The following is a 9,186-nucleotide window of genomic DNA, read 5'->3' as shown; positions in this document are numbered from 1 at the left end:
GAACACTGTAAAGATTTTATTGTATATCAAAAGTCTAGTTTCTATACCCTATTGATGAACTCTAAAGCACTTTGCATATATCAGGCTTCGCTATCTTTTCTGTAATAACTTGCCAGCTTTCTCAGTAAACTTACCTTGAATCCACCCCCACCTTTTGAAAAAATTGCTATCAAAGCAGTACTTCATAGTGTATTTCCAGTTTTTCTATAAGACAATTAAAAAATTAAACTAGCCTTGGTTGGTGTGGCTTAGTTGATTGAGTGTCATCCTGTGCACCAAAAGGTCACCAGTTTGATTCCCAGTCAGGGCACATACTCAGGTTGCACGTTGGATCCCCTGTCTGGGTGTGTGTGGGAGGCAACTGATCAATGTTTTTCTCTCACATTGATGTTTCTCTCTCTCTCTCAAAAAATAAAATTAATAATTAAAATAAAGCATATCCTCAGGTGAGGATTTAAAAAGATTATAAAATAAAAATTTCCATGAAAAGTACCACCATCTTTTAAAAAATATTATTTTCTTTATTGATTTTAGAGAAAGAGGGAAAGAGATAGAAACATCGATGAGAGAGAACATCAATTGGCCACCTCCTGCATGTCCCCAACTGGGACTGGGCCCACAACCTGGGCATGTGCCCTAACTGGGAACCAAACTGGCGACCTCTTCTTGCATGGGTCGACACTCAACCAGTGAGCCAAACCAGGTAAGTACCACAACCTTAACTACCATCATAGATCATTAAGCATCCATTTTGAGGATGCTTAGATTTTAAAGATCTTGTTAATCATAATTGCTTCTTCTTATTATTAACTACTATAGCAAGCCAAAGTACATATGTAAAGTGAGTGTGTTAATAACCAAGTGCATGTGGATCATACCTTTAATAGGTTTCTTGATATTTTCTTTTTATTTCTTTTTTTGTGGCTTATTTCTTATCACAATTTGTTCACTGTTGCTTTTACTTTGTAATGGGGCTAATGAAAAGCTCATACTAGCAATGGGAGATTAGGCAGTTCTGCCATTTTTCTATTGCCCACTTGTATTCTTCATATTATCTTCATTCAGGCTGTGGTTTATCTGTGGGAATGTTTTCAAGCCACTTTTCCATCTGGGGAGGATTGGTTTAGTTAAAACCAGATGTTATAATCTGTAAATTTGCAATCCAGCACAGAAATTGCATAACTTGGAATAGGCTAAAAATAAAATGAAAGAGGGTGGGTGCCACTATTAACCCTTCTATGTTGTGGAATTCCCACTGCTCCTTCAGAATGACCATCATTGACCTTCTGACAAAAAGACCAAGTGAGGGTGCCAGTGTCACCTCGTTTCTTGTATACATTACAGTTTAACTTCTTCTAACTTTTGTTACAAAACAAATTTAAGTAGAAGTTCTAATGTTTGCTTCCCACACCTCAGTGAATCATCTTGCACACCCCACTTTCGAGACAACTGGTTCGCGGAATTGGTTGCATTTTACAAATGAGACAACTGAGGTAATGACAGGTGAAGACATTTGCTCAGGAATACACAACTAGTATATGATGGAGACAGTGTTCAAATAGATCTGTTTGACTCCAGTGCCCGTGCTCTTTCTATTATGACCAAAGCTTTTGGCAGATTCAGAGACACCGTTTCTGGTTTCAGACACGAAAACGAGGGAAGACAGCTGAATCTTATTCTCCCAGCTGAGGGCATGTTTCTCTCTGAATGGTCTATGGCAGAGTAGGAGTGAGGATTAGAGGGAGCATGTGAACATAATTGGAATTTAACTACTAGTCATTGACTTACTATGGGTAAGACAGACACAGAGCTGAGCACTGGATCCTCCCCACAGCCGTATGAGGTAGCTGTGAGTGTTTTTTCCATTTTACAGATGACAAAATGGAGCAGGTGGCCATGCTGGCATTCCAAGTCAAAAATGGAATGACTTCTAAACCTGGAATACATTGTATTGCCTCTAGCCCATCTGCTTCATAGACAATATTGTTATAGTTAGCACACAGTAAGAGCCACTTGCCAGGCACTGTGCCAACTGCTTTCCTTATATTGCATCTCATTTAATTCTCACAACAGCCTCACAAGAAAGGTACTACAGTAGCACCCCCTTATTTGTAGTTTCACCTTCCATGGTTTCAGTTATTCAAGGTCAGTCGTAGTCCAAAAATATTAAATGGAAAATTCCAGAAATAAACTATCCATTTAATTCATTTGTTTTAAATTGTGCACCATTCTGAGTAGTGTGATGAAATTTTTGCCATTCTACTCGGTTCAACCCAGGATGTGAATCATCCCTTTGTTCAGTGTATCCACACTGTATGCACTATCCAACCCCTAGTCACTTAGTAGCCATCTGGGTTATGGGTGGAAGACATTTACATAACTTTGTTACAGTATATTGTTGCTATAATTGTTTTATTTCATTGTTTGTTATTGTTTTTATCTCTTACTGTGCTTGATTATAAATTAAACTTTATCATAGGTATGTATGTATAGGAAAAAATAGTATAGATAGACTATGCACAGTTTCAGGTACCCAAGGAGGGTCTTGGAACATATCCCCAGTGAATAAGGGGTGGGGGCTACTGTATTAGACATTGTCCTCATTTTATAGATGGAGAAACTGAGGTTCAGAGAGGTTAGGTAACTTGTTCAAGGTCACTTGGCTGCTAGCAAGTGGCAGGTCTTCCACCAGTCGGACATCTTTTCCATCATTGCTCTGAGTAGGAAATGGACAGACTCTCGGCAGAGCCATCTTTTCTCAAGGAGTCCACTATCCATGCTGAGCATCTCCTCACTGAGCAGATGAAGTCCAGAGAGACCTAGAATGGTGCCAGCCTGTGGACTGGTGATGCCAGTCCAACAAGAGAAGAAAAGAAATTGAATGTTAGAAATGTTCATAGAAAATTTTTTTTTATTCTCACCCGAGGACATTTTTCCACTTTTTGTTCAGATAGAGTGAGAGGGAGAGAGAGGAAAAGAGAGAGAGAGAAACATCGACATGAAAGGGACACATCGAGTGGCTGCCTCCCGCACGACCCAACCAGGGCCAGGGACAAACTGCAACCAAGTTACGTGCCCTTAGCGGAAACTGAACCTGGGACCCTCTGGACCGCAGGCCGACGCTCTAACTGTGGAGCCACACCGGCCAGGGCTGTTCATAGAAATTTGATGTTGCTGCAGCATCCAAGAGTATGATCCTTTAAAAAAACTTTTTACAAAATTATGTGTTCAGGGCAGATTGGAAAATTAAAAAAGAAATAACTTTCTTTTCATGAAGATGGCACCAAAAGTGAAGAAGGAAGCCCCTGCCCCTCCCAAAGCCGAAGCTAAAGCAAAGGCTCTGAAGGTGAAGAAAGCAGTGCTGACAGACATCCACAGTCACAAATAAAGATCCACATGTCACCCACCTTCCAATGGCCAAAGACACTGAGGTTCCAAAGGCAGCTTAAATGTCCTCAGAAGAGCACCCCCGGGAGAAACAAGCTGGATCACTATGCCATCATCAAGATCCCCCTGACTACTGAGTCAGCCATGAGGTAGATAGAAGACTACAGTACACTTGTGTTCATTGTGTAGGTCAAGGCCAGCAAGCACCAGATCAACCAGGCTGTGAAGAAGTTCTATGACATTGATGTGGCCAAGGTCAGCACCCTGATCAAGCCTCATGGAGAGAAGGCAACTGTTCAACTGGCTCCCAACTATGATACTTTGGATGTTGCCAGCAACATTGGAATAATCTAAACTAAGTCCAGCTGGATAATTCTAAATATAAAAATTTTACACTGTAAAAAGAAAAAGAAATAACCCTATCATTCACCACAGATAGTTTGAGAAGCACTGGTGCAGACAAATACTGTCTACTATCCATGCCCATGATCTGTCATTGGAGGGCAGCAGTGGTCAACTAACCACAAGCCAGAGGAGTGGTGAGCTGGTTTCCAAAGAATTATGGGAATGATTCACCCTAAATTGAACCTGATGCTGAGGGTTTGTGAAAGACAATAAAGGCCTGATCTTCTTCCTCTTGGGAGGTCTCCACGAAGAGTGATGTGGTTGGCTTTAAATGATAATGATGCTGGCTTTAAAGACCCAGCATCAGTTTTATTTAAAGGGCTTCCTCAAGGAGCTCCAACCAACTGTCCATCAACAGAGGGCATTGATGTCCTATCCTGTCCATCCAGAGATGCCACTGCTATTCTCAATTTTAGTAGGCATTGCCATCTTTCCAGATATAACCTAGTTAACTGCTGTGGGACAGGACAGACAGTGAGGAGTAGGAAGTGGAACTAGATTATAAATTGAGTTTTAGGGAGCTAAGCTAAAGGGTCTAGGCAGGTGACCTGACTCTAGTTTTTCCATTTCACCTTCTGCCAGGGCAAATGTTACTTATCCCAGCTCTGTTTCCTGCAGGCAGCTCTGCTCGACTCCTCTAAACCTAATCAGTCCCTTCATAGAATCTTTGTAGTCTGTAATACCCAACACAACACTTTATCATATAGTATCCTGAGTGGTTCTAAGATCACTATGTCCCAATTTCCCATCTAGGTTAAAGGTCACCAAAGCAAACACAGGGGAAAAGGCAAAGATTTAGCAGCTAGAACTGAGACATCAAGGGTGACCCAGGCAGAATCCCAGAGTGCTTGGCTGGAGCTTCCGATGTCCCTCTGGCCTAGAGCCTGGGGCAGGGCAGAGCTTGTAGCAAGAGGGTTGATTGATCCTCAGAAAGTGGCTCCAGTCATGGAGGGGGAGGAGCAGAGTCTGGGAACCTGGCAGGACCTAAGCCTGCATTGTTTCTTCACCTGGAATCAAAAGCCCTTCACAATCTGACCCTATCATAATGATAACAGTTAACATCTGGTGAGCACTTTTTATGTGCTAGCCGCTGCTCCAAGTTTACATGTATTAACTCATTGAATCCTCAGACTAACCTTATGAGTTCCATAATTACCCCCATTTTATAGATAAGGAAATTGAGACACAGACAGGTTATGAGCTTAAGTGACTCACCCAAGATTACATAGCTAATATGTGGTGGAGTTGGGATTCAAACCTAGGCAGTATGGCTCAAAGGGGCAGATATTTAGCCAATGGCCTATACTCTGAAATATAGGCTTGGGCAAAAGTAGGTTTACAGTTTTTTATATGGAAAATAATGCAATGATTAATAAATAATAATACAAGAATAAACTCTGTGTTTCATGTATTCACACCTGTAAACTTACTTTTGTCCAAGCCTGTATTTGCCGTGTGATAGGGGCCTTAAATGCCTTAACCTGAAGGAGTAGCTCTAATGGTGGAGATCTCAGACATGGGGGAGCATGACAGGAGAGAGAATTCTGGTCTTGGAGACCTTTCCTGGAAGTACACTCAACTCTGCTATCCGAGTTCTACATTTCATGGTGGCTCCTCTGTGAGATCGACCATTCCTGCCACTTGTATGTAGTCAGTTAGAGAAGATAGTCCCCTGCTTGTTCTTGTGGCATCTTTGTAAATGATCCAAGACCCCAAGCCTTGGCTTCAATGTTTCAGTGGCCCTTTTAGGGGTTGAGTTCATGTGAACATTGTTCCAACTTGAATGAGCAGAACCTAGTGAGATCTCAACTTGAAGCATTTTAGGTTGTATTTTGTGTTGCACCCCAATGTCATTCGTTCTGTTTCTGGAGGAAAAAATATAGGGCCTGTGACTTTATTGGCACTGAGTCTGTCACTGTCATATGTGCATTCTATGCGCTTTCTCTGCCTTCACCTGTCAGTTAGGGCAGGTGTGTGCAGTCACTCACAATTGATCTGCTAAGAGCATGATCCCTTTTTTCTTTCATTAATTAATTTTTGTTATGATCCCTTTTTTTAAAAAACTTATTTTTATTACAGATGTTTCTCCTTTTTCCCCACAGACAAACTCCTCCCTATCCCCCTCCCCCACCAAGCATTGTTGTCTATGTCCATTGGTTACACATACATGCATATAAGTTTTTTGGTTTATCTCATTCCTCTGCCTCGCCCCCCTCCTCTGAGATTTGTCAGTCTGAACCCTACTTCTATATCTCTGGGTCTATTTTGTTCATCAGCTTATTTTGTTCATGATATTCCACAAATAAGTGAGATCATGTGATATTTGTCTTTCTCTGATTGGCTTATTTCACTTAGCATGATACTCTCCAGGTCCCTCAATGTTGTCTCAAACGATACAGGATCTTTCTCCTTACAGCTGCATAATGTTCCATTGTGTACATGTACCACAGCCTTTTCATCCACTCATCTATTGATGGGCACTTTGGCTGTTTTCACATCTTAGCGATTGTAAAGAGTGCTACTATGAACATAGGGGTACATATATTCTTTCTGATTGGTATCTCAGCTTCTTAGGATATATTCCTAGAAGTGGGATCACTGGGTCAAATGGCAGTTCAATTTTTAATTTTTTGAGGAAACACCATATTGTTTTCCACAGTGGCTACACCAGTCTGCATTTCCACCAGCAGTGTATTAGAGTCCCCTTTTCTCCACATCCTCACCAACACTTGTTTGATGATTTGCTGATGGCGGCCATTCTGACAGGTGTGAGGTGATACCTCACTGTTGTTTTAATTGGCATCTCTCTGATGATTAGTGATGTTGAGCATTTCTTCATATGTCTTTTGGCCATTTGTATGTCCTGTTTGGAGAGGTGTCTATTTGTTTCTCTGCCCATTTCTTAATTGGGTTCTTTGTCTTCCTTTTGTGGAGTTGTATGAGCACGCTCTATATATTGGAAATTAACCCGTTATCTGATACATCATTGGCAATGATGTTCTCCCATACAGTGGGTTGCCTTTCCATTTTGATTATTGTTTCTTTTGCTGTGCAGAAGCTTTTGAGTTTGATGTAGTCCCATGTGTTCATTTTATCCTTTGTTTCTGTTGCCTTAGGTGATGTATCAGTGAAAATTCTGCTCCGTATGATGTCTGAAATTTTGTTGCCTACATTTTCTTCTAGAATTTTTATGGATTCACGGGTCACATTTAAGTCTTTTATCCATTTTGAGTTTATTCTTGTGTAGGGTGTAAGTTGATGGTCTAGTTTCATTTTTCTGCATGTAGCTGTCCAATTTTCCCAGCACCATTTATTAAAGAGGCTGTCTTTACTCCACTGTATGCTCTTACCACTTTTGTCAACCATTACTTGAGCATATTGCCTTGGGTCCATTTCTGGGTTCTCTGTTCTGTTCCACTGGTCTATATGCCTGTTCTTGTGCCAGTACCAGGCTGTTTTGATTACAGTCGCTTTGTAGTATAACCTGAAATCTGGTAATGTGATCCCTCCCACTTTGTTCTTCTTTTTCAAGATTGCTGTGGCTATTCAAGGTCTTTTTTGGTTCCATATGAACTTTTGAAGTACTTGTTCTAATTCTGTGAAGTATGCCATTGGTATTTTGATGGGGATTGCATCGAATCTATAGATTGCTTTGGGTAATATGGACATTTTAATGATGTTAATTCTTCCAATCCATGAACAGGGTGTGTGCTTCCAGTTTTTTATATCCTCCTCTATTTTTTTTTCAACGTCCTGTAGTATTCTGCGAATAGGACCTTTATTCCTTTGGTTAAGTTTATTCCTAGGTATCTTAATTTTTTTGCCGTAATGGTAAATGGAATTGTTTTCTTAGTTTCTCTTTCAGTGAGTTCATCATTGTGTATAAGAATGCCATCGATTTCTTGACGTTAATTCTGTATCCTGCTACTTTTCCAAATTCATTTGTTAAGTCTAGTAAATTTTTGCTGGAGTCTTTAGGGTTTTCTATGTATAGTATGTCATCTTCAAAAAATGATAGTTTCATTTCCTCCTTTCCCATTTGGATCCTGTTTATTTTTAATTCCTGTCTGATTGCTGTGGCTAAGACTTCCAGTACTAGGTTAAATAAGAGTGGCGAAAGTGGGCATCCTAGCCTTGTTCCTGTTCTTAAGGGAAATGCTTTAATTTTTGCCCATTGAGTACAATGTTGGCTGTAGGTCTTTCATATATGGCCTTTATTATGTCTAGATATGATCCCTCTATTCCCACATTGCTGAGTGTTTTTATCAGAAATGGATGCTGGATTTTCTTGAAGGCTTTTTCGGCATTTATTGATATGATCGTGTGGTTTTTATTCTTCATTTTATTTATGTGGTGTATCAGGTTTATTGATTTGCGAATATTGTACCAGCCTTGCATCCCTGGGATGAATCCCACTTGGTCATGGTGGATAATTTTTTTGGTGTATTGCTGGATCCGATTTGCTAATATTTTGTTCAGGATTTTGGCATCTATGTTCATCAGGTATATTGGCCTGTAGTTTTCTTTCTTTGTAGTGTCTTTTTCTGGTTTTGGAATTAGAATTATGCTGGCTTCATAAAATGAGTTTGGAAGTCTTCCTTCTTCTTGAATTTTTTGAAATAGTTTGAGGAGAATGGGTGTTCGTTTTTGAATGTTCGGTGTAATTCCCCCGAGAAGCCATCCGGGCCTGGGCTTTTGTTTGCTGGGAGAGTCTTGATTACATCTTCAATTTCTTCTGTTGATATTGGTCTGTTCAAGTTTTCTATCTCTTCCTGGTCCAGTTTTGGGAGACTATGTGTTTCTAGAAATTTGTCCATTTCACTCAGATTGTCGAATTTGTTGTCATATAATTGTTCCTAGTAGTGGTTAACGATCTTTTGTATTTCTGTGGTGTCAGTTGTTACTTCTCCTCTTTCATTTCTGATTTTTGTGTATTTGGGTTCTCTCTCTTTGTTTCTTGGTGAGTCTAGCTAAGGGTCCATCAATTTTGTTTATCTTTTCAAAAAACCAGCTCTTTGTTTCATTGATCCTTTGAATTGTTTTTTTGGTCTCTATGTCGTTTATTTCTGCTCTGATCTTTACTGTTTCCTTCCTTCTACTTGCTCTGGGGTTTTCTTTTTGTTTGCTTTCTAGTTCTTTAAGTTGTGAGGTTAGACAGTTTATTAGAGATTTTTCTTGTTTGTTGAGGAAGGTCTATAGTGCTATAAACTTGCCTCTCAAAACTGCTTTCACTGCATCCCATAGATTTTGTGTTGTTGTGTCTTCATTTACATTGGTTTCCAGGAGGTTTTTGATTTCTTCCTTGATCTCCTCGGTGACCCATTCATTGTTTAATAATATGCTGTTTAGCTTCCATGTGTTCAAATGTCTTTGTATGTTCTTCTTGCAATTGAT

The 9,186-nt window shown here is 40.0% G+C and overlaps 1 pseudogene; it reads left to right on the top strand.

The window, feature by feature from the left end:
- The first annotated feature begins 3,277 nt into the window (after window positions 1-3,277).
- LOC118636637 lies at window positions 3,278-3,741 on the top strand (annotated as a pseudogene).
- Window positions 3,742-9,186: the final 5,445 nt, after the last annotated feature.

This window comes from Molossus molossus, unplaced genomic scaffold, assembly GCF_014108415.1.
Source record: "Molossus molossus isolate mMolMol1 unplaced genomic scaffold, mMolMol1.p scaffold_m16_p_2, whole genome shotgun sequence".
In the NCBI taxonomy this organism is placed as follows: domain Eukaryota; kingdom Metazoa; phylum Chordata; class Mammalia; order Chiroptera; family Molossidae; genus Molossus; species Molossus molossus.
The sequence above is the reverse complement of the archived record's forward strand: the minus strand, read 5'-3'. Positions and strand labels throughout refer to the sequence as shown.